Source organism: Canis aureus, chromosome 10, assembly GCF_053574225.1.
Source record: "Canis aureus isolate CA01 chromosome 10, VMU_Caureus_v.1.0, whole genome shotgun sequence".
NCBI classification, from domain to species: domain Eukaryota; kingdom Metazoa; phylum Chordata; class Mammalia; order Carnivora; family Canidae; genus Canis; species Canis aureus.
The window spans coordinates 11,585,192-11,611,322 of NC_135620.1; the positions used below are offsets into that span (position 1 = coordinate 11,585,192).

General features: G+C 37.6%; 2 protein-coding genes across 4 annotated transcripts in view; both read left to right on the forward strand.

Annotated features, from left to right (window-relative positions):
- Nucleotides 1–26,131, forward strand: part of LOC144321974 (uncharacterized) — a 215,455-nt gene that overhangs the window by 69,676 nt on the left and 119,648 nt on the right. The gene's annotated exons all lie outside the window — the stretch shown is intronic.
- PRR16 (proline rich 16) overlaps nucleotides 20,950–26,131 on the forward strand; it is a 537,790-nt gene continuing 532,608 nt past the window's right edge. Inside the window, exon 1 of the mRNA XM_077911356.1 lies at nucleotides 20,950–21,124. The gene's annotated coding sequence lies outside the window, so the exon portion shown is untranslated. The remainder of the gene's footprint in view (nucleotides 21,125–26,131) is intronic.

Consider the following 26,131-nt stretch of genomic DNA (forward strand, 5'->3'; position numbering starts at 1 on the left):
TTATCACGTGGAGGCTGGAAAATGTAACCTAGCTTTGGGCCCAGAAATAAGAGGAAGTAAATGTTGGTGAGTGCCTTGTGGACACTGTGCCAGATTCTTATGGATTTAGTATGTACACTTAATTATTATGTCATATTATGTTGACATAATTATTAGTATGTCATATTATTATACCAGATCTGGAATTTTTACTGAGGGCTCTCTCTGGAAATTTTGTAAGTAGTTGCCTCTTTTGAGTTGTATAAGTAAGCTCTTCATACCATTTATGTATATAAAGTTTATATGGAAAACCGAATGGATATTTTTGTTTTAAATGCATCATGAGATAAAAGTCTACAGAGAATATATGGAATTTTATTACACTATACAATAAGAAAAATTAAAATTTACCACTTTCTAGTAATTGTCATATTAGTCTTTTTGAAGTATATGTGGATCATAGTATGGTACTTGAACACGGACATTTATATCATTATGAATTTTACATGTACTTTTAGAATCAAAGTGTTCTAAGAAATTGTCAACTTATCTGAATTGACTTGAAACTTCCTAAATAGAAGTAACTTCTATTTATAAAAACATGACACCACAGTCAAGGTATCCAGAAAAAAAGAATGAGGGCTTTAAGGTCATGGTAGATTCCAACTCCAAGAATTCAGGGAACTTGGGGGCAGCCCCGGTGGCTCAGCAGTTGAGTGCCACCTTCAGTCCAGGGTATGATCCTGGATACCTAGGATCGAGTCCCACATCGGGCTCCTTGCATGGAGCCTGCTTCTCTCTCTGCCTGCCTCTCTCTCTCTCTCTCTCTCTCTCTCTCTGTCTCTCATGAATAAATAAAATCATTAAAAAAAGAATTAAAAAAAAAGAATTCAGGGAACTTGACTTTCTTAACTTTTGGATCTGCAGGACTAGCATAGGACTGGGCAAGTATAGGTGCTCAACATAAAAGTGATGAACTGGTGAGTAAAAACATGATACGTGAATCAGAATACTGTTTGCTTAAAAGGGCTGTGGGATCTCAAATTTTTACAGAAAATCACTAATTATGCACATCTTTAACATCTTTGGCCATTTATGGCCAATACATGGACATTTTCCCAAATAATAAGGTTATTGCTACAATTATGTAATAATGGCTAAGCATGAACTAATCTAAAGGACTCAGAGGATACATATAAATAAGATTTAGTCACATTGTTATTTGATTTTTATATATGAATTTTGCTGATTACTGAGCCAGTATAGGAAGTATTTCAAAAGTATTTGAAGATGTGGGTAATATAACCATGGTAATCACTTTTTGTGAGTGTGTGTGTGTGTGTGTGTGGTAATGATTTTTAAAGCAAAATGGGAAATAGGACCAAAAATGAAATGATACTGACACAGTCTGTGTTGAAGATTATTATGGGTAGAAGACCCTATGTAGGTAAAATATTATAAATATGAATTAAAGCAAATCAAATTATATTTTTCACTAGCAAAAGTTTATTAGGTTAAATATCTCTAAGGAAAAGTTTGATGGTTCTTTTGATCAATGAATGCAAAGAAAGTGAATGTATATCAGTGCTTTTGAAAATAATTTGATAGTTGACATCATGGATTCTCATTTTTTTCAAATTGTGGCTATTGAAAATTATTACAGAAAATCAAATTTAAAAACGTCAAAATTAGATGAGTTTGTTGGGAGAAAATAGTAAAGTTAGTGGTTTACAAATGAATTAAAAATGATTTGTTTCTGTGTTTCCATTATTTTGAATGTAAGTGCTATCAAAAACATTAAAAAGATGAACATAAGGGGGTTGCAGTAGGCTGAATCTTAATATTTATGGAGTAAAATTATCAGAAATATTTCTCTTATCACTGACACTTGGCAGTTTTATATTAGCAAAATATTTCTTTTTTTTAATTTATTTTTATTGGTGTTCAATGTACTAACATACAGAATAACTCCCCATGCCTGTCACCCATTCACTCCCACCCCCCGCCCTCCTCCCCTTCTACCACCCCTAGTTCGTTTCCCAGAGTTAGCAGTCTTTACGTTCTGTCTCCCTTTCTGATATTTCCCACACATTTCTTCTCCCTTCCCTTATATTCCCTTTTACTATTATTTATATTCCCCAAATGAATGAGAACATATAATGTTTGTCCTTCTCCGACTGACTTCACTCAGCATAATACCCTCCAGTTCCATCCACGTTGAAGCAAATGGTGGGCATTTGTCATTTCTAATAGCTGAGTAATATTCCATTGTATACATAAACCACATCTTCTTTATCCACTCATCTTTCGATGGACACCGGGGCTCCTTCCACAGTTTGGCTATCGTGGTCATTGCTGCTATAAACATCGGGGTGCAGGTGTCCCTGCGTTTCATTGCATTTGTATCTTTGGGGTAAATCCCCAACAGTGCAATTGCTGGGTCGTAGGGCAGATCTATTTTTAACTCTTTGAGGAGCCTCCACACAGTTTTCCAGAGTGGCCGCACCAGTTCACATTCCCAACAAGTGTAAGAGGGTTCCCTTTTCTCCGCATCCTCTCCAACATTTGTGGTTTCCTGCCTTGTTAATTTGCCCCATTCTCACTGGTGTGAGGTGGTATCTCATTGTGGTTTTGATTTGTATTTCCCTGATGGCAAGTGATGCAGAGCATTTTCTCATATGCATGTTGGCCATGTCTATGTCTTCCTCTGTGAGATTTCTGTTCATGTCTTTTGCCCATTTCATGATTGGATTGTTTGTTTCTTTGGTGTTGAGTTTAAGAAGTTCTTTATAGATCTTGGAAACTAGCCCTTTATCTGATATGTCATTTGCAAATATCTTCTCCCATTCTGTAGGTTGTCTTTGAGTTTTGTTGACTGTATCCTTTGCTGTGCAAAAGCTTCTTATCTTGATGAAGTCCCAATAGTTCATTTTTGCTTTTGTTTCTTTTGCCTTCGTGGATGTATCTTGCAAGAAGTTACTGTGGACGAGTTCAAAAAGGGTGTTGCCTGTGTTCTTCTCTAGGATTTTGATGGAATCTTGTCTCACATTTAGATCTTTCATCCATTTTGAGTTTATCTTTGTGTATGGTGAAAGAGAGTGGTCTAGTTTCATTCTTCTGCATGTGGATGTCCGATTTTCCCAGCACCATTTATTGAAGAGACTGTCTTTCTTCCAATGGATAGTCTTTCCTCCTTTATCGAATATTAGTTGCCCATAAAGTTCAGGGTCCACTTCTGGGTTCTCTATTCTGTTCCATTGATCTATGTGTCTGTTTTTGTGCCAGTACCACACTGTCTTGATGACCACAGCTTTGTAGTACAACCTGAAATCTGGCATTGTGATGCCCCCAGCTATGGTTCTCTTTTTTAAAATTCCCCTGGCTATTCGGGGTCTTTTCTGATTCCACACAAATCTTAAAATAATTTGTTCTAACTCTCTGAAGAAAGTGGTATTTGATATTTTGATAGGGATTTTGGTATTTTGATAAGGATTGCATTAAACGTGTAAATTGCCCTGGGTAACATTGACATTTTCACAATATTAATTCTGCCAATCCATGAGCATGGAATATTTTTCCATCTCTTTGTGTCTTCCTCAATTTCTTTCAGAAGTGTTCTATAGTTTTTAGGGTATATATCCTTTACCTCTTTGGTTAGGTTCATTCCTAGGTATTTTATGCTTTTGGGTGCAATTGTAAATGGGATTGCCTCCTTAATTTCTCTTTCTTCAGTCTCATTGTTAGTGTATAGAAATGCCATTGATTTCTGGGCATTGATTTTGTATCCTGCCATGCTACCAAATTGCTGTATGAGTTCTAGCAATCTTGGGTTGGAGGCTTTTGGGTTTTCTATGTAGAGTATCATGTCATCGGCGAAGAGGGAGAGTTTGACTTCTTCTTTGCCAATTTGAATGCCTTTAATGTCTTTTTGTTGTCTGATTGCTGAGGCTAGGACTTCCAATACTATGTTGAATAGCAGTGGTGAGAGTGGACATCCCTGTCTCATTCCTGATCTTAGGGGAAAGGCTCCCAGTGCTTCCCCATTGAGAATGATATTTGCTGTGGGCTTTTCATAGATGGCTTTTAAGATGTCGAGGAAAGTTCCCTCTATCCCTACACTCTGAAGAGTTTTGATCAGGAATGGATGCTGTATTTTGCCAAATGCTTTCTCTGCATCTAATGAGAGGATCATATGGTTCTTGGTTTTTCTCTTGCTGATATGATGAATCACACTGATTGTTTTACGAGTGTTGAACCAGCCTTGTGTCCTGGGGATAAATCCTACTTGGTCATGGTGAATAATTTTCTTAATGTGTTGTTGGATCCTATTGGCTAGTACCTTGTTGAGAATTTTTGCATCCATGTTCATCAGGGATATTAGTCTTAATTTTCCTTTTTGGTGGGGTCTTTGTCTGGTTTTGGAATTAAGGTGATGCTGGCCTCGTAGAATGAATTTGGAAGTACTCCATCTCTTTCTCTCTTTCCAAACAGCTTTAGTAGTATAGGTATGATTTCTTCTTTAAACGTTTGATAGAATTCCCCTGGGAAGCCATCTGGCCCTGGACTCTTGGGAGGTTTTTGATGACTGCTTCAATTTCCTCCCTAGTTATTGGTCTGTTCAGGTTTTCCATTTCTTCCTGTTCCAGTTTTGGTAGTTTGTGGCTTTCCAGGAATGCGTCCATTTCTTCTAGATTGCCTAATTTGTTGGCGTATAGCTGTTCATAATGTTTTTAAAATCATTTGTATTTCCTTGGTGTTGGTAGTGATCTCTCCTTTCTCATTCATGATTTTATTAATTTGAGTCTCCTCTCTCTTCTTTTTAATAAGGCTGGCTAATGGTTTATCTATCTTATTAATTCTTTCAAAGAACCAACTCCTGGTTCTGTTGATCTGTTCCACAGTTCTTCTGGTCTTGATTTCGTTGAGTTCTGCTCGAATTTTAATTAACTCTCTTCTTCTGCTCGGCGTGGGGTCCATCTGCTGTTTTTTCTCTAGCTCCTTTATGTAAGGTTAGCTTTTGTATTTGAGTTCTTTCCAGTTTTTGAATGGATGCTTGTATTGCGATGTATTTCCCCCTTAGGACTGCTTTTGCTGCATTCCACAGATTTTGAACGGTTGTATCTTCATTCTCATTAGTTTCCATGAATCTTTTTAATTCTTCCCTAATTTCCTGGTTGACCCTTTCATCTTTTAGCAGGATGGTCCTTAACCTCCACGTGTTTTAGGTCCTTCCAAACTTCTTGTTGTGATTTAGTTCTAATTTCAAGGCATTATGGTCTGAGAATATGCAGGGGACGATCCCAATCTTTTGGTATCGGTTCAGACCTGATTTGTGACCCAGTATGTGGTTTATTCTGGTGAAAGTTCCATGTGCGCTTGAGAAGAATGTGTATTCAGTTGAGTTTGGATGTAAAGTTCTGTAGATATCTGTGAAATCCATCTGGTCCAGTGTATCATCTAAAGCTCTCGTTTCTTTGGAGATGTTGTGCTTAGAAGACCTATCGAGGGTAGAAAGAGCTAGAATGAAGTCACCAAGTAGAAGTGTATTATTATCTAAGTATTTCTTCACTTTGGTTATTAATTGGTTTAAATATTTGGCAGCTCCCACAGTCGGGGCATATATATTGAGGATTGTTAAGTCCTCTTGTTGGATAGATCCTTTAAGTATGAGATAGTGTCCCTCTTCATCTCTCACTACAGTCTTCAGGGTAAATTTTAGTTTATCTGATATAAGGATGGCTGCCCCTGCTTTCTTTTGAGGGCCATTTGAATGGTAAATGGTTCTCCAACCTTTTATTTTCAGGTTGTAGGTGTCCTTCTGTCTAAAATGAGTCTCTTGTAGACAGCAAATAGATGGGTCCTGCTTTTTTATCCAGTCTGAAACCCTGCGCCTTTTGATGGGGTCATTAAGCCCGTTCACGTTCAGAGTTACTATTGAGAGATATGAGTTTAGTGTCGCCATGACACTATTCTATTCAGTCCTTGTTTTTGTGGATTGTTCCACTGAACTTTTTCTTAAAGGGGAATTTTAAGAGTCCCCCTTAAAATTTCTTGCAGAGCTGGTTTGGAGGTCTCATATTCTTTCAGTTGCTGCCTGTCTTGGAAGCTCTTTATCTCTCCTTCCATTCTGAATGAGAGCCTTGCTGGATAAAGTATTCTTGGTTGCTTGTTCTTTAGGTTCTTTAGGACCCTGAATATATCCTGCCAGCCCTTTCTGGCCTGCCAGGTCTCTGTGGAGAGGTCTGCTGTTACCCTAATACTCCTCCCCATAAAAGTCAGAGATTTCTTGTCTCTTGCTGCTTTAAGGATCTTCTCTTTATCTTTGGAATTTGCAAGCTTAGCTATTAAATGTCGGGTGTTGAACGGTTTTTATTGATTTTAGGGGGGGATCTCTTTATTTCCTGGATCTGAATGCCTGTTTCCCTTCCCAGATTAGGAAAGTTTTCAGCTATGTTTTGTTCAAATACATATTCTGGCCCTCTGGCCCTTTCGGCGCCCTCGGGAACCCCAGTAAAACGTAGGTTTTTCTTCCTCAGGCTGTCGTTTATTTCCCTTAATCTGTCTTCATGGTCTTCTAATTGTTTGTCTCTTTTTTCCTCAGTTTCCCTCTTTGCCATCAACTTGTCTTTTATGTCACTCGTTCTTCCACCTCATTAACCCTGGTCTTAACCCTGGTCGTTAGGACTTTTAGTTTGGATTGTATCTCATTCAATTGATTTTTAATTTCTGCCTGATTGGATCTAAATTCTGCAGTCATGAAGTTTCTTGAGTCCTTTATGCTTTTTTCTAGAGCCACCAGTAGCTCTATAATAGTGCTTCTGAACTGGCTTTCTGACATTGAATTGTAATCCAGATTTTGTAACTCTGTGGGAGAGAGGACTGTTTCTGATTCTTTCTTTTGAGGTGAGGTTTTCCTTCTAGTCATTTTGCTCAGTGCAGAGTGGCCAAAAACAAGTTGTATTGGGAAAAGGAGAAAAAGAGAGAAAGAGAAGGGAAGAAAAGAGAAAAAGAAAAAAGAAAAAAGGAAGAAAAAAAGGAAAAAAGAGAGGAAAAAGAGAAAGAAAAAGAAAGGTGAAAAAAAAGGGTGGGGGAAGCAATCAAATCAAAAAGAAAAAAAAAAAAAACACGGGGGAGTATCTTCTGATTCTGTATACTTTAAGTCCCTTGACTTCCCCTGGAACTTGTCCATCCAGCTGGTCTTCTGGGGGAGGGGCCTGTTGTGCTGATTTTCAGGTGTTAGCACTTGGGGGAGCTGCTGTGCCCCTGCCTGGTGCAGGGCTCAGTGGGGGTTGTTTACCCCGTGAGGCCCCAGGAGGAAAAACCACGGTGGCGGGGCCAGCTCTGGAGCCCTGGAGTCAGCCCATGCAGTAACTCCAGAGCTCCCCGTCTGCAGGGCCTGGAGGCTCCGGGCGGGGCCGCTGATCTGCTCAGCTCGGGGCAGGAGCGTCCTTGCTGTCCTGCGCCCTCCCGGCCTCTGCCAGTCCCGGGGGAGGCGGGATCCTGGGCTGTGTCCCGGCGCCCTGTGCTCCGGAGCCTGCGCTGGTGGATTCGCGCTCCTGCCCCGCAGCCCCCTCCGTGGAGCCTCCCCCGAGCCCCCCGAGCTGCTCCCGCCCCGCAGCCCCCTCCGCGGAGCCGCCGCCCGAGCCCCTCCGAGCTGCTCCGGGTCCCGCCCTGCGCTGCAGCCCTTAGGGAGCTCGGCGCACTCTCCCGGGGCGCAGGTGTCTGTTAGTGTCCCCGGGAGCCCGAGGGCATCCCCGCCCTCCTGGGTCCTGCTCCACCTCCCCGCCAGCCCCTTTCCCCCGGGAAGGTCGGTGCAGCTCCTGCCTCTCGGGGACGGGGCTCTCCTGTCCTGGGGACACTCGCCCCGGCCTCAGCCCGGCTCCTCGCGGGGCCCCTCCCCCTTGGAGGCCTTTGTTTCTTTATTTCTTTTTTCCCGTCTTCCTACCTTGATAGAAGCGCGAACTCTTCTCACTGTAGCATTCCAGCTGTTCTCTCTTTAATTCTCAGGCCAAATTCATAGATTTTCAGGATGACTGGAAGGTTTTCTAGGTAATTTGGTGGAGACAGGTGATTTGGGGACCCTACTCTTCCGCTCTCCTGCCCCTCCTCTCTAGCAAAATATTTCTAACAAGAAAATATTTCCAGCAAGCATGATCAGCCACATGCCAGGCACTGGGCTTAGCGGTAGGGCTAAATTAGTCTGCAGGACTGACAAAGAGCTAATTTTTGGTGCTAAAATTGTAATGGAATTTTTCTCTAGTTTATGTAATTGAACTGTTCTCCATGTGGAAGGACAGCAGTCAGAAACTCTGAACCCTCCTCACTTTGACTTTAGATACAACTGAGTATCTGGACACACGTTCCTAATGTAGCTGGATACGCGTTCCCCACTCCAAAATTGTGTAAGGAGGAGTAGAATTATTTTCTTGACCTTAAATGATTTTCGTGAAGATGTGAGTCAGTGGTACAGTGGCAATTAAAACCTGAAGGAAACCAGCAAGACCATGGAGGGTAGTATATTATGAGGCCACATATGAATGGCTCAGTAAGTCAAGATTTAATACATGCCTTGTTTTTTATGAATAGCAGATTTCATTGCCAAAGAAGAGGATCACAAATACTTTACTACAGAATTGACTAAGGATAATGGGATAACCTTAAAAAGAGGTAAAGGAATCAGGGACAGCCAAGTTGTATTGTACCATGACGTAGAAAGAATTTTCATTGGAAACTGTCAGTGTCAGGCCAGGGGAAAAAATGAGACAGCATGTCTCATAGACATAACTATGGACATAAATTAGATGATCTCTTTCTCCAATTCCATTGTTTTTCCATTAGAGTGGAAGACAAGTTATAGAAATCCAAGCCCCCACTGTGCACTGTTTGAAGAACGAGACATACTGCTGTTGATAAATACTATATCTCTGTCAGAAAGAGTAGAAATCTTGACATCACTCCATGGGTTTCATTTTAAAATGAATATAAATGGCTTTAAGTACTTTTTATTGTTCTGTTTGTGTTGGCAGTGTGAGCCATAGGTCTTCCTATATTGCACTGTAAATAAACATTATGTCACTAACATTAGACTCACTGTGATGGATGGTGTACCTTTCTCAACTCTCAATTGTCTCATTATCCAAGTTCTATTGGGTCATTAAACAAACATTAGATACTTGCTCTCCCCGGAATAAAATTGCTTGCTCGGGACTCAGCTCCAGAATCACTCAGGAACTAAAACTCCTTGGAGAATTTTATGTATATGTGTGTGCGTGTGTGCATGTATAATGCTAGATGAATAACTACCATTAATTTCACACTATATAATATATATTTATAATTATACATTTTATAAATAGTATATATATTTATATCATGAGCTGTATGGCCAAGCATATAGAACATCTGCATTTTTTTTTATGGTCTAAAGCCTGATTTTGTGTACAATGTTTGAATGCTGGCTAATGTCCATTAGTTTATTTGAGATTTGTGTTTCTGCTTATGATTCTCTTCTTATTACTGTTAACTTGAATAAGAGGCTCTCTCTCATTCATAGAATATTTCAGACAATTGGTAGTTTTGAATTAGAAGGATCCTGCATTTCACAGAAGTCTGCAACTTTCATCTAAAAAACAAATAATGAGCTCTGAGAGAAGAGTGCAGAGAGAAAGCAGAGTTAGTGCATTTGCCCCCATTTTCTTTTTCTTCTGTGGCTGTGAGACTTGTTTTTTCATCACTGACCCTTAATGTATTTTTGTGTCCTTGAACGGAGGTTAATCAGAGAAGGGAGAACCAAACAGCTCATAATCTATTTAAATAATTTTTGATCATTTTCACTTTATTTTGGAAGAAATAAAGGATGCCTTTAATATTTTAACACATACTGGTTCTTGCTGAGATAGAGAATTCTGAAATTTAGAGTAAAACAGTGCTGTAAAATAGTGTCCATTTGGAAACAGAAGAAATTCCACTAATTTCATGTAAGCTACAACACAATTTTATACAACTAAAATCTTTAAATAAATAGCCACCATTATGTATCACAGGGCAGAGGCTAGACTTTTAAAACTTACACAAACTTTTCCATTTTACCACATCTTTTGCCACAGGCACTACCTAGAGGGTGAGGAGACTACTTTCAGCACTGACAGTCAGTCAATAATCAAATGTATCAACAGTTCTCACTGGGCATTCTCTCTGTAAGGTACTGGGATAGGCATTTTGAGAAATAAAAAAAAATAGATACAGTAGCTACTTAAGCTTAAAATCTCATTAGAAAACAAAGAATAATAATTAAAGTGAGCATACTAATGACAACTTAATATTGACAGCATTTGGACTAAAGATATTTTATATAACCATATTCATAGGTACTTTCAAAGTGATTCTTTGCCAATTTTCCTACTTTCTTTTCTGATTTCTGTTGAACTGCTATGATTTGAAATATGATGGGAGAGATAGGAGACATCATTCTTTTTTTCCAAATACAATCCCATGAAGATCTGCTTTTTTTTTTTTTTTTCAGTATTAGTGAGGAATAATTGACATATATCACTGGATAAGTTTAAGGAATACAGCATTATCCCTTGATTTACAGACATGATGAAAGGATTACCATAGTCAGCTCAGCTAACATCCATCTTCTCATATAGATATAATAAAAAGAAGAAAAAGGGGAAAAATGTTCTCCTTGTGATGAGAACTCTTAGTATTTACTCTCTTAACAACTTTCTTCCATAACAACTTTTATATCATATAGGAGTGTTAGCTCTATCATCATGGTGTACATTACATTCCTAGTACTTATTTGTCTTGTAACTAAAGGTTTGTACCTTTTGACCACGTTCTTCCAATTCCCCCTCCCCCTCCCTCTGCCTTGAATAACCATAATTATGCTCCTGTTTCTGTGAGTTTGTTTTTTTGTTTTTGTTTTTTAGGTTCTACATGTAAGTGAGATCAAACAGTATTTTTTTTCTGTTTCACTTCATCACAATGCCTTCACGATCCATCCATGTTGTTACCTTGTCATGGTAGGAATTCCTCATTTTTGATGGCTGAATAATATCATAATATTCCTTGCATATATATGTGTGTGTGCACACCCACACAACATATATATAAATATATGCAACCTCTTTATTAAATATAAATATATGCAACTTCTTTATATATATATTCTTTATATATATTTGCATATATATCACAACTTCTATATTTATTAATCCTTTGATGGTTGTTTCCATGAAAGATCTACATTTGATATTCTTCTTTACACCTATCTTAACCTGTAAGATACCCAAGTTATCAAATTTACAGAACTGGGTGCTAAATAGGCAACACACTGAGATAACTTAATTGCTCTGTGCACACAAACTGAAAATTTAAAACTTTAGAGAATGTTCAACCCTAAAAAAGAGTTATTATTCAGCTATCAGTATTCTTATAAGATACTTCTATTGGGGCAGCTGAATGGCTCAGTCAGTTGGGTGTCTAACTTGATTTTGGGTCAGGTTGTGATCTCAAGTTCATGGGATTGGATTCCCTTGTTGGCTCCACACTCAGTGCAGAATCTGCTTGAGATTCTCTCTCTCCCTCTCCATCTGCCCCTCCTCCTGTTTGTATGCTATTTAATAATTAAGTAATTAACATCTTTTGAAAAAAATAACATCTCTCAATTCTGTAGTAACTAAGCTACCACATTTTTGGAATTAAGGTTCTGCAAAAGCATGTCTTCTCTAAGGCTGCAGTTTAAAAGTCATAATTTATCAGATTTCATTGGAAATGTGTGTGTATTTAGTGAAACCAGTATCCTCCTTCAGCCCTTATGGATAGAATGGGGATGTCAACAATGTGCTATAAATTGTGAACCATTTCAATAACTCCATAGGTAGAAATGTTCCTAACATAAGCTCTTATTTTGGGATCATTTATAGATGTACTCTACTATCATCAAACTGGCTAGAATAGAAGTCTATAAGATAAAGCTTGATAAGTTAGAGTGGAAAGGAGACATCATGAGCCAGGAGTCCTAGTTTTTCTGAAACTTGCCTTGATAGTTTTGAGATTTCTGCTATGTCTGCCATGGAAGGAGGAGACACGGTGGGTAAATCACCAAATTATACTATATATATATATATATATATATATATATATATATATATATATATATATATATATACACACACACACACACTATTAAAAATGAGAATAAAAAAAATAAAAATGAGAATAGATGGTGAATATCAACCATTTCCTTTGATCAATGTCCTGTGATGTAAAATTTGAATATATAATGTCTCTTCACTTAAATATTTGATGTGATTTACATATACAGATCCTATATATGTACATTTCTTAGGTTGAAACAGTTTTTTTGTTAATAAAATTATTGCTTACATTTGGCAAGTTTACTGTGGCCCATGACATTTAAGAAGAAATCAGATGTTTTTTGTGTATTTTCTTTGCAGTTTGTCATATCTTTTATTCTCAAGTCTTTATTGGAATAATTTTAATGACAGAGGTATTTTGAAATAGGATTCTCTGCCAATTCTTTAATACTTTTGATTTCATATTTGAAATTTTAAAAATTAAGTGAATTAATATTTTGACTACTGGCCACTTTCTGAACAATTTTAGCAGACTATTTCTGTACACAAGAAAGTCACAGTTCTATATATAATATAAAAGTAAAAAAAGAAAAACAAATCGAAATATCCTTGAAAGGTTGACCTCATTTTTATGCAATTAAAATTTCTACCCTATGAAAAATTTTAAATTAGACCAGGTGAAAGGTTAACTTGGCATTTTCTTGTTTTAGAGTTGAGGTAGCTGAGGTATGAAAATTTTTTGTAAGTTGTTTGGGATGATCCATTTACTCACAGAGAGAACATGCCTTAACTGCTGAGGTCTTCTTGTGCTGTGGGGATTCTCTTCTAACCATGCCAAAGAGGGGCTCCTTTTGAATTCTCCTATTTCCGTCACAGACCTCACTGAAACCTCCAAATTTCATGTCACACATTTCATTTTATGTTGTCTCACAAACTTTGTGTGTGCTTCTTCCCTCCTTCCCTCCCTTCCTTCCTTCCTTTTCAGAGAGAGAAAGCATGCTTGCATGCATGAGTCTGGAGAGAGGAAGAGGGAGAAACAAACTCCTTGCTGACCAGGGAGCCCGATGTTGGGCTCAATCCTAGTACCCTGGGATCATGACCTGAGCCAAAGGTAGATGCTTAATCTACTGAGCCACCCAGGTTCCCCTTTGGACGTGTTTTTTATTTGCAGTGAGTGGTTGATCTGTTTTCAGATAAGTCTTTCAGTAGAATTAAAGGGACTTAGAAATTAGCAAAATTTAGAGTACACATGCGCTTATTTCTCAGTACTACCCTATTTGTTTGATTTAAAAGGAGAAGCTTTTGTTTCAGAATGGTACATACTTATTTTATATTGACTTGAAACATAGCTATACATCCTATCACCAATCTTTTGATGCTAATCTAAAGTCTTTTAAAAAGTATTCATGTACGAATCCTCAGATTAGAGTTTACATCTTCATTGTAGAAACCATACTACTTGTGATTTTCCTTGGGTTTCTCCAAACTAGAATGAGAAGTATCTGTGAAGACAACTGAATGCAGAATACGTTTAGAGTGCTACAATTTTTCTTCAAACGTTAATTTTTTCTTATCCTTGCCTAATTGACTTTTATTTTTAAACACTTTTCTCTTTATTTACTTTGTTTTTATACTCATAGTATAATTAAATTACATAGTTGCGGTAATAGGTGCATACTACTACTGCCATAAAGATACTTGAGGTGATTCTAGGTGAGCATGCAGTTCACCTAGGAGAGCAGACTAACACAGATGTATTGGCAAACACTTCCAATCTAATTGATATTTTAATAGTGTTGATGACAGAAGGCATAGGGAGCATTAGTATTCTGGGAAATTGTTCTGGTTGATGTTGGTTACAAGAATCTCTTTTCACTTTAACATTCCTGTCTAAGAAAAAAATAGTGAAACAGCACCTTTTTTTAGAAGACAACAAAAGGAGATCTTAGGGTTAAACTTCTCAAGGCTTTATTTTCTGTTTTGCTCCCTGGACCTACCTACTGTAGATAGAGAGTATTTAAGTAAATCACCAACCTCTAGAGAAATTTTTACATCATCAGCTGCATTTGAAAGTCTGCTGAATGCCATGAAATCTCTTACCCTCTCCCCACTGAGAGGCATCATCACTGCAGCAAAACTGTTCAAGAAAATGGAAGTGGAGTTAGATTGCCTGAAATTAAAATGTGTAAACTTTGGGCAGTTTATTTCATATTTTTCATCTGTAAAAATGGGTATAGTAAGAGTACCTACTTACAAATTTACTGTTGTCAGTAAGCCTAACAAGCATATGAAGTGTACTCAAATTGGGCCTCAAAATAAGAGTTAATAGAATACAAAGATAAAAAATAAAATTCCCCAAGAATTGTATCTTACAACTTAGCTCTTATATTTAAAGAATGCTGATGAACTACTTACACATTTCCAATGATGTGAGAGTAACGAAGTTGATAAGGATGACAGAGATGTTTCTATTTTTATCTGGAATTAATAGATACATCCTACAAAAGGTAGAATTAAGCAAATTATGTAAATAAAGATGAAGCTCTCATTGCTCTTTGAAGTACATTTTAATGAAGATACTGATGTTCAATTTTAACATTGTGAAACTTACATTATGAAATGGTCTTTGACATGGCACTGTGCCTGATATTTTTGATATCGAGTTCTTTTTAACATTTTCATTGAAGGACAACAAATGACTAGCAAAGGTACTGTGATTCATAGTAGTTGTAATCAGAACCAAAGTTCCCCATGTCAGAGGGCATTGGACAAGAAATGCCAGAATAGTGCATACCTCCTCTAGTTGATTTCATTTTGGTCATTTTATTTCATCTCAGTCTGTGGTGGTGTTTTTGGCAACCATTGATATCCTCAGATAATACACAATCTGCTCTACTGTGGAAGGCTGGAGAATGACCACATTTCTTAGTTTCACTATGCAAAACATGGCTCTAAGAAAGCTTACAAAAATGTATCATTTCTCCCTCTTCCATTGTGTTAAAAAAGCTAAGCCTCCCTTCATTTTTCTAATTCTTTTTTGCCATATAGCAGAATCACCACTAGACCAGGCTCACATACCTGGGTATCCTCCTTGCTTGGAGGATATCCACCTTGGCCTTTCCTTGCTCTAGCTTTTAAAAAATACTGAAACTCCTAGACTTTTGTTTCCTTTCTCTGAAACAATAGCTGGGCCAGATGATTTATAAGATCTGTCTGACTCAAAAAAATAAATATATTTCACTCCCTTTTAAAATCTAACTCCTGGGCAGCCCCAGTGGCACAGCGAGCGATTTAGCGCCGCCTTCAGCCCAGGGTGTGATTCTGGAGACCCGGGATCGAGTCCCACGTCAGGCTCCCTGCATGGAGCCCACTTCTCCCTCTGCCAGTGTGTCTGCCTCTCTCTCTCTCTCTCTCTCTCTCTGTCTCTATGAATAAATAAATAAAATCTTTTAAAAAATAAAATAAAATCTAACTCCTAAAAATCGTATTGAACATAGTGACTTGCATAGTAACTACCTATGCAACTTTTAAGGAACAAAAATAAATTCTTCCACATACTGAGTCTACTGGGCTTGCTTGGCTTTGCTTTATTTTATTACCTTGGCCTTTGAGTTAAGACCAAGTGGAGAGTCTGCTTAGAATAAAGTGCATCCTCTGTTTGAGGACTTGATTTTTGCCATGGCAAATGATTGGTTCCTGAAGAGTTTCTGAGATTCATGATATGTATGATTTATAGGGGGAACTGTGGAGAATTTGCTTTGTATTCTCTGATCATATCCCAGTGACACTCAACATGCAGACAATCATCACAGGACTATTCAGTCTAGCTCTTCTAACAATTACCAGTGTGAAGGGTTATCGATGGTGTGGACATTTGCTTTTACCACTTGATTTCTAGATTCTATGAGCAGTATAAGAGATGAATGATGTTTAAAACTAGATTATGATAAAACATAGCCTTGAATTTGTGGGGGGGGATTTTCTAATTTGTGTCCAATTTACCTATGTTTTCCACGTTGGAGTACCTCAATTCCCAAGAACCTCTAGTTTTAGATAAATTAATACTTGGAATGAACTCCCTCAATACTGAGAACCAGTATCCATGGCCTCACAGCAGAACTTCTAAAATAATCCCTGCTTTAGGAGGGAGACACATCAGTGGGTTTATGGTGTAATAAGACTTGCTCTTTTCACAGTTAAGGGCATTTGCAGCTCGTTGGTCACAATTTGGTAGTGGAAGCTGACTTCCATTTTTCCTCCTTCCAGGACAGCATGACAGAGTCCTAGATCATTCCCTAAATTATGGGTCACAAGCACATACTGAAGCCATAAAATCATGGATTAGCATTGCTTTTGGGAAATAAGCATAGTCATGGGGAGAGCAAAAGCTAATATATAATGTCTTAGCACTAGAAGACTTGCTACCAGAAAACTTTTGGATCTTCTAAGAATGAAAATCAGGTAGTGTTACTATTCTGTTTCAATCCATTTAATGGTATTTCACCTCATACTACATAAAATGGACTTAACTAACCAAGACCAACAAGGACTCAGCTTATCTCATTTAATTTTATGACTCTGTTTTCCCTTATTCTATTCCATTGTCACTGAGCTTCAGGCATTCAGTCCCTTTTTGGGTTCCAGGGACACACTAAGCTCTTTCCTGCCTTAGAGATGGGTACTAATAGTTGTTTCTGCTTAGGACACTTCTGCACAAGATTTAGAATGGCAGGGCTCCCTGGGTGTTTCAGATCTTAGTTTAAATATCCCTCAATGATGATTGTCCAGTTTAAAGTAGGTCTTTAGTCATTATTACATCACCTCAACATATTTTCTGTATGGCAGAAAATATTCCTAGTATTTCCTTGGTTTTGTTTTCTTTTCAGCCTTCAAATAAGAATGAGAGCTTACAGCAATTCCTAAATAAATAATGCTAAATGAAGAAATAAATGAAAAAATTAGATTTAAACTTCTAAGTTGCTTATGGGACATATTTTTAAAAGTCTTTTTAGTGAAACATCTGAGTTCACTGAAACATCCTGTGATATCTTTGTGTGGTTTTAGTACAAGGTGGATGAGTTAGAAATGCTTTGTAGTTACTGATAACAAAAAAGGAATTTTATAGGCATGAACATAAACTGAATGTTTTTGAAATAATCTTAGCAAGAAATTATAATGACTGTAGTTGGAAGTAGGCAGGTTTGTGATGTATTTATGAATAGAGCTGGTATTTGCTGATGGATTGAATGTGGATGTGAAGGAATGAAAGGAATCAGATGAATTCCAAGTTTTTGGTCTAAGCAAATTCATGGGTGAGCTTAACATTTGTGGGACATCCTTAGGAATTAGTATAGTGATCAAGATTCCTAAGTCTGATAAATGTAAGGTTATAAATAAATATATAAGTCTGGGACTCATCAGCTTATTCAAGGATAAGGCTATCTCCTAGGCAGAGTAGGGGTAGAAATATTTTACATCACTTCCGTAGTTGGAGATAAAAAGATAGGTGGTGTGGGCAGCAAAAGACATTAAATCAAGTCTTTAAATTATTTCGGATTCAGTTGTATTCTAGCCTGAACATGAAGGACTTTTCTCTTACTGTCTTGGGGTTATAAAAGAAAAAAATAGAGCAAAGAGGACTTGCTAACCCTCTATCAACATAACTTCCTATTCCTTCTAAAATATACCAAAGAGTATATGGTTCATGTAGTGAGGTAGCTATGGCTGCTTTCAACCACTTCTATAATTTTTTAGCTAGTACCCAGGGCTGTTAGATCCCTCTATTGAATTTTAATTTATGATTTCTGAAACCTGCTGAGTTTCCATTGACTGTAACAAGGTATCAGGCATTTTTGTCACTTCTCTTGAAATAATGGCCAACAGCCAAAGCTGAAGACAAATGCCTTACATACCAGACATTTATATCTATGAAGGGCTTCCTGGAAGGCACTAGTATAGAACTTCCTCTCATAGTCAGCATAAAGAAGAGTCCTGGGAGGCGGGGGAACTAGGTGTTGTTGGTCCTTTAAGGAGTATAAAATTATGGGAGAAAGCTATTTATTCCTTCCTCTACCTGAATCCAAGGGAGTGGGCATCAGGAGAATCACTTCCAAAGGATGGGGGTACCCAAAATAAGGAGAATTGCCGTTTTCCCCCCAGATGGAATTCTTTTTCAGCAAACTTCATGATTTGGAAATTTTTCTTGTGTCTCTCTGAGCAGGAGAGAAGAGAATTATAAAGAAATTACGGTGTTAATAACCCCAGCTTTCCAATGGCAAAGTCACAAAAATTTTCTGTGTAACACTTGGGCACTATAGTAATTCTGCCTAGAGTTAACATGTGGGTTATTTGCTGAATACTTGGATTCTTCCCTTCAGGTTAAGCCTAACTTTTTTGATAAAATGTTGGTTTCTACATCTTACAACTTCTTTTTGTGTCCATAAAAGAGAATCTATTCCACAGTTCTTTGTTACTGGTTTAGTGCCCTACTTTTGTAGCAACAGAGCTGATGACACTCAGGATATCATGAGATCAGCAATGCATAGATAGAAAGAAAGACCAGATCTTTGGAACTTGGACTTTGAGTCTGCTTAGGCAAGAGGAGAAGAAAGGCAGAGTTGGGGAGAAGGTACTCAATGACATACTTCTCTGCCCAACCCAGATCTCCATAGGGTCAATTTTTTAATAGTGATTTCCCCATGTAGTAGTAGCAATTTGGTATTTATTCATAGCAAATAGCCAAAAGCATATTAATAGAAAACATTCACTGACATGAAGTAAGTTTTTTTTTTTTTTTTTTTTTAACGGATTCTTTTTGGAGAGAATCAAGTGTCCAAAGTGAAAAAGTTTTTCCTAATCTCATTTCAACCTAAGTGGCCAAATTTTATTTTTTTTTTAAGATTTTGTTTATTTATTCATGAGACACACACACACACACACACACACACACACACACACACACAGAGGCAGAGATACAGGCAGAGGGAGAAGCAGGCTCCATGCAGGGAGCCTGATGTGGGACTTGATCTCAGGACTCCGGGATCATACCCTGGGCCAAAGGCAGACACCAAACCGCTGAGCCACCCAGGCATCCCAAATTTTTTTCCTTTCCTTTCCTTTCCTTTCCTTTCCTTTCCTTTCCTTTCCTTTCCTTTCCTTTCCTTTCCTTTCCTTTCCTTTCCTTTCCTTTCCTTTCCTTTCCTTTCCTTTCCTTTCCTTTCCTTTCCTTTCCTTTCCTTTCCTTTCCTTTCCTTTCCTTTCCTTTCCTTTCCTTTCCTTTCCTTTCCTTTCCTTTCCTTTCCTTTCCTTTCCTTTCCTTTCCTTTCCTTTCCTTTCCTTTCCTTTCCTTTCCTTTCCTTTCCTTTCCTTTCCTTTCCTTTCCTTTCCTTTCCTTTCCTTTCCTTTCCTTTCCTTTCCTTTCCTTTCCTTTCCTTTCCTTTCCTTTCCTTTCCTTTCCTTTCCTTTCCTTTCCTTTCCTTTCCTTTCCTTTCCTTTCCTTTCCTTTCCTTTCCTTTCCTTTCCTTTCTCTTCTTTTTCTTTTTTTCTTTCTTTTCTTTCCCAAATTTTATTTTTCTAGGAGAAACATTCAAAAATGTTATCTCTTGCCATTATGTAGTTAAAAAGTACATGTGACTACTATCAACACACACACACTTAACACACAACCTCACTTATCTTAATTCATTGCAAATAATTGTACCTGTGTCCACAACTATGTAATCCTGGACCAGCTGCTAGATGGATTTGAAAATCTCTAACTTCACAAAATGTTCTGGCTTTCCTTATGGTTTTCCTAACCAGCTGGCAATTTGAAATGCTCTTAAAGTCAGGCTGTAGGACTTTATAGGAAGGTTTTCAGAGGAGGAACCTGACTAAATTTTAGGTGGAGAAGTATAATGGGGCAACTAGGGAACTTTCTAGAGACTTTACTTGTACAGTGAGCCAGTTCTTCCAAAAGACTTGTGTTTTGGGTGAGATGGGGGTGATGATGGTATGCAAAAAACTCCTAGAGTCCCGTCCTGGGGCTATCATGAGTTAAATTAATATGCCGTCTACATCCGTAACTTGAGGTCTCTGTGGAATCTATTTTACCTACATATAGAAATACATACGAGCATGTTGTTTTAATATAATTTTTCAGAGAGTCACACTTTGGGGTGGGCCTGAATCACTGAGGAAAAGAACACTGAATTCCACAGTAAGTTTTTGACCTTCGTAAAGAAAGTTTTATTTCAAAAATAAGTTATTTCTGGTTTGGAAATAATATCATTTTTCATTGTATGTTCTTTGAATTCTAAAAATATTGGTTTGGAGATGTCTGAGTAAAGGTTGAAACAATTTTTTATAAGCACAAAATGAATCTCTTTTTCATGCTTCCTTAATTCAAAAGCAGCAGATAGATTTTTTTTTTAGGATTAAAAGAAAAATGTCTTTTATGTTAAGATGAAAAAGAAGTTTTAGCTCCTATAAACATTACACAGGCAACTTCAAAGCCTATAAAAAGCACTATTTAGATAGAATGGCTCTTTCACCTTTAATTTTAGCATTACTGCTGTTATTTCATAAAAAAATGAAAAGATGCTTTTCTGTAAAGGATAGACGTGCTTTATTTAAACACTTAAATTTTATTATCAGTTGTTCAACTTGGCCTAAGTTCCATATACTATTTTCTGAAGTCCAAAGCATCAGTGTGTAGAGATGAAAAATGGGAAGAAAAGAGAACTTGGTATCAGCCTACAATGATTATAGTCTTAGTTGAAGTTTTTATGTACTGATGAATTATAGAAAGAGAAGGGGTGGGGAGATAGGAGTCATGCCAAACCTTTTCTTTCTTTTTTTTTTTTTAAAGATTTTATTTATTTATTCATGATAGTCACACAGAGAGAGACAGAGAGGCAGAGACACAGGCAGAGGGAGAAGCAGGCTCCATGCAGGGAGCCCGACGTGGGATTCGATCCCGGGTCTCCAGGATTGCGCCCCAGGCCAAAGGCAGGTGCCAAACCGCTGCACCACCCAGGGATCCCCTAATGAAACCTTGCCAGGTAGGTTGTTTGCCATGATTTTTTTCAGCTTCTTGGAGGTAACTTTCACATCATGAAATAGATTTTCCCATCATAGTCTTACAGAGATAGACTAAGGAAATTTTTCCTATTCTTCAGTTTTAAAGTTTTTTGAATTGAATTAAAATTCCTCCAGAATCCTAACCATCTTTTCCACTCATAAACTAGTTCTCATCAAACTGAACTGTAAATGTTTCTCTGTAATCTTCTCAAAAAATGGTTTTTGCCTCAATATATATCAGGTTTCCTTCAACATGTACCTTTTAAAAAAACTGGATGAGAGTTAAAAAATGATCTCATTATACTGTTGTCTCAAGTATTGTCACCTTGGCTATGATTCAAAATAAAATTGGCATTACACCACAGAGATAGGTAGATTGATTTATTATGCTTGAGTACACTTTGTATTTTGTTATCCTTTGTGATACCTTTATCATGCAAATGACAAAAAACTATTTCCAGGGATTTCTTTTAGCAGATTAATTGAATCTTGACTCTATCTTCCCTCACCCTTTGTACTGTCTGCTTTTTTTTCCCTAAACAGGTCAATTATGACATCTCTCTGGCTTGAGAGGGAATTCATGGTGGTAGGCCCTGCCTCTTTCATGACATTTTCCCATTGTCTAGGAAGACATTTACTGACCATTCAGAAAGTTAGTAGATTCTCATTCTTTTATGCATTTACTTTGAAATTATTAGTATCTCCAATATTTTCACATTAGAACATGTAAAAAATTATCTGACCAAATTCTTCTCATAAATAAATGATATGTATATTAACTATACTTTGAGGCTTCAGTGGTTCATTTATTTCTCAGAATTCTAGAGATGTATAGTTTTCTGATGGTAACTAAGCTAATATAGACTTCTGTTTCTTCCCAGGAATTGAGGACTACTCCTGATCTTACTTAGAGTAGTAGACAATCCAGTATTTGAGGAACACGTGCCAGGTTCTGTAGGGTCCTCAAAAATGTTTAAGGACTTCTATCATTACTTTCAGTGAGCTTCTGTTGCAATGGCACAATGAAACAGCATGTCAGAAAGATAAGATTACAGCATTCCAATTTGTAGTATGCTGGTAAATGTTGAACAGCTAGCACTTGGTGGTAGTTTTGCTGATTATTGTTGGTGTCAATAGTCTACCATGGTTAATTTAAAGCTGCTGATGATTTAATAACTGGCTGCCAAAATTCCTGAGAATATAATAATTGGCTCCCTTGAGCAGGCCAGAAGCAGCTATAATAATACACTACTGATCATTGTTTTGAGAAGTAAAGTCTACTCTGTGTAGCTACTGTATTACCTGTGAACTTGTTAGTAATTATGTTAAAAAACCCTATCAAATGCTATAGTTCCTCCTCATCAGTAATGAATAATACTCGGACCTTAAAATATTTCTCTGGTTACCAACTCTCCTCCTGACCTAGATGCTATTTGATGGCAAGATTTGGGTCTTCCATCCATGAAGATGGGTGTCTTTTATCAGTTTTACAAGTGTCACAGCCATTATCTGTTCTGTTTTCCTTTTCTCAGTTTCTTGCTGCCTTTCTGGAGGTCCAGTCAGATACTCATGGGTCCTTTCCTTTCTACTTCACATATTTTCTTTTTTAGCTTGTTTTTCTTATTTATTACAGCTTTACCACTGCTACATATTTTATTTATTATTATTATTATTATTTATTTTATTTTTTTATTGGAGTCCAATTTGTCAACATATAGCAAATCACCCAGTGCTCATCCCGTCAAGTGCTCCGCCTCAGTGCCTGTCACCCAGTCACCCCAACCCCCCGCCCATCTCCCTTTCCACTATCCCTTGTTCATTTCCCAGAGTTAGGAGTCTCATGTTCTGTCACCCTCACTGATATTTCCCACTCATTTTCTCTTCTTTCCCCTTTATTCCCTTTCTCTATTTTTTATATTCCCCGAATGAATGAGACGATATAATGTTTGTTCTTCTCTGATTGACTTATTTCACTCAGCATAATACGCTCCAGTTTTGTTTTGTTTTGTTTTGTTTGATTCTTGTCTCTATAATGTGCGATTTATGAGGATGGTGAGTTTTCTCTGAATTTTTACAGTATGTACAACAGTGTCTGATAGAAGTAGAGGTTCAGTAAATATTTCTTAAAAGTAAAAACGTGAGCTAATGATTTGTATTAGGCTAGATACAAGATTAATGCAGATAAATCTGGATATTCACTCAAGATGGACTGATTTTTTTTAATTGGTCTGATATTTTTTATTCCTCAAAAATGCAAGTAATCTCTGAGAAGAGCACCTATTCCTTCAAGTTCATCCTTTCCCTCTAAAAGCTACCAAACTTTTTTTTTTAATTTATTTTTTATTGGTGTTCAATTTACTAACATACAGAATAACCCCCAGTGCCCGTCACCCATTCACTCCCACCCCCCGCCCTCCTCCCCTTCTACCACCCCTAGTTCGTTTCCCAGAGTTAGCAGTCTTTACGTTCTGTCTCCCTTTCTGATATTTCCCACACATTTCTTCTCCCTTCCCTTATATTCCCTTTCACTATTATTTATATTCCCCAGATGAATGAGAACATATGTTTGTCCTTCTCCGACTGACTTACTTCACTCAGCATAATACCCTCCAGTTCCATCCACGTTGAAGCAAATGGTCGGTATTTGTCATTTCTAATAGCTGAGTAATATTCCATTGTATACATAAACCACATCTTCTTTATCCATTCATCTTTCGTTGGACACCGAGGCTCCTTCCACAGTTTGGCTATTGTGGCCATTGCTGCTATAACCAAACTTATTTGATATGATTTACTTTGATTTCTACACATACCAGCTCTTTTCTATTACGTCTAGGTGCTTTTCAGCCATTTCTTGTATTGCTCCTTCTATGCCTAGAAAACTTTATAAATTTTAGTGCTAGCTTTTCTTGGTGTTTAGAACCCAACCTTTATTTTTGTTTCTGTTTTCAAATTCATCATTATTCTTTGAGTTCCCCTCCACACACATTACTGAAGTACTTCATTGGTTCATAACATGAGTATGTAATTTATTAACCTTGACTGCAGGTACTGCAGACCTGTTGAGTTACACATGTTCAGGCATCCAAAGCATGGTTTTCCTTATGGTCTTTTTATGGTAACTTCCTCCCCACCCCCCCAAGGCCCTCATAGGTGCCTAATCTTATAAAAGGAATTCATGTCTTTTGAGTTAGTTCTTATTTTCCAGTATCCGTAAATAGTTTGAGATGTGAATTTGGAATTAATTAGCTCCCCTCTCTCACTGATCATTGGCCAGCCAGGTGAAGGAAGGTAGGAAGTCAGGTAGCAGTTTCTCAGGAAGCCAAAAGAAAGTGAGAGGAAGGCATCAACTTATGGCTGTGTAGCAAATGATGTAGTTGTTATGAGCATAAACTCTGGAGCCAGACTGTCTTGATTTAAATCCTACTCTGCCACCTACTAGCTTTGTGACCTTGAAGAAGTCTCTTAGCCTTTCTCTGCCTTGGTTTTCTTCTTACAAATGGATAATAGAGCTGATTATGGTAATCATCCTTGAGTTTGGTGTGAAGAAAACTGAGAAGTAGTCAATAACAGTTAATCATTATTGGTTGCCATAATTATTGTTCTATCTGTATATTGCCTGTATATATGTCTATATCTTTAAAATGCTCCTTCCTAGTCCTTCTAGAAGCCTCTGGAAGCCATGCCAAATCTATGCTGGAAGCTTTAGCCTTCACTGGGCTCCCTGCCTTCTACCTTCCACTTCAGACTGCATCCCTAAGATCTGGTTTCCTTGGGTCACACCTGCCTATTTCCCATCTGGAACATTTAAGGGACTTTCCAAGGTCACAAAGCTAGTAGGGATGAGGTCTGAAATGGAAGGTAGGAGGTAGGGAGCCTCATTTTCCTATTCATTCATCCCATATTATTGACTATTCAGTTGGTGGTCTTGACTCTGGTTTTTTTCCTCTCCATACTTTATTTTTAAGCTTCCTCCTTGGCTCCATCATGAAGTAACAGTACATTTCCGAATTGTACAGTGCCTCAGCCCTGAACCACTCCTTAAAACTAAGTATTGGTTCATCTTTCACTAAATTGGAACTGTTTTCCCTTGTACATTACTCTTTGGACAGATTTAGGTGATTAATATCATTACTTAATGTGGCTAGATGCTAAGGCAATTGACATGTGTCCAGGTAGATAATTATCATTTCTTTCAGGATTACCTCAGGCAATTGATTAATCTCTCTTTTGTATTTTGTGCAATCTTTATTTCTCTTCTCTCTCTTTTCTGCTCTGCTCTTGGAGAGAAACCTAATTAACCACATACACACCAAGGGTGCATAAACTAGTCATTATATAAATTTGCATTCAAATTCTAGACCTCTAAGGTTTTTAGTCCTTTCCACAAAATCCTCATAGCCTGCATTTTACCCTGTGATGGTTAATTTTGCAAGACCAGTGTGGGTGGACTGTGGTGCCTGCTTGTTTGCTGAGATACCAGTCTAGATGTTGCCTTATAGGTATATTGTAGATCTCATAACATTTCAGTTAGTTGGTTGACATGAAGTAAAAGAGATTACTCTGGATAACTTGAATAGCCTTCATCCAATCAATTGAGGGCCTTAAGAGCAAAAACTGAGGTTTTCCAGAAAAAAAAGAAAAAAAAAGAAAAAGAATTCTGCCTCAATATTGTAACACAGAAATCCTGTGTAGTTTCCATCCCGCTGGCCTGCTCTGAATATTTTGAACTCAAGACTGTATGTTCAACTTTTTCCTAAGTCTCCTGCTCATTGGTCTCCCTTCTGGATTTTGAATTTGCCAGCCCTCATCATCCCTTAAGCCAATTCCTTAAGATAAATTAACGTCCCTTTCTCTCTCCCTTCCCCTTATCCTAATCTCTCTTCAACTTTTTGCTTTAATATATTCTATTTCTCTGAAGAACCCTGATTGATACAGACTTTACCAGGAAGTGGGGTGCTGCCACAAATACCTAAAATGTGGGAGGT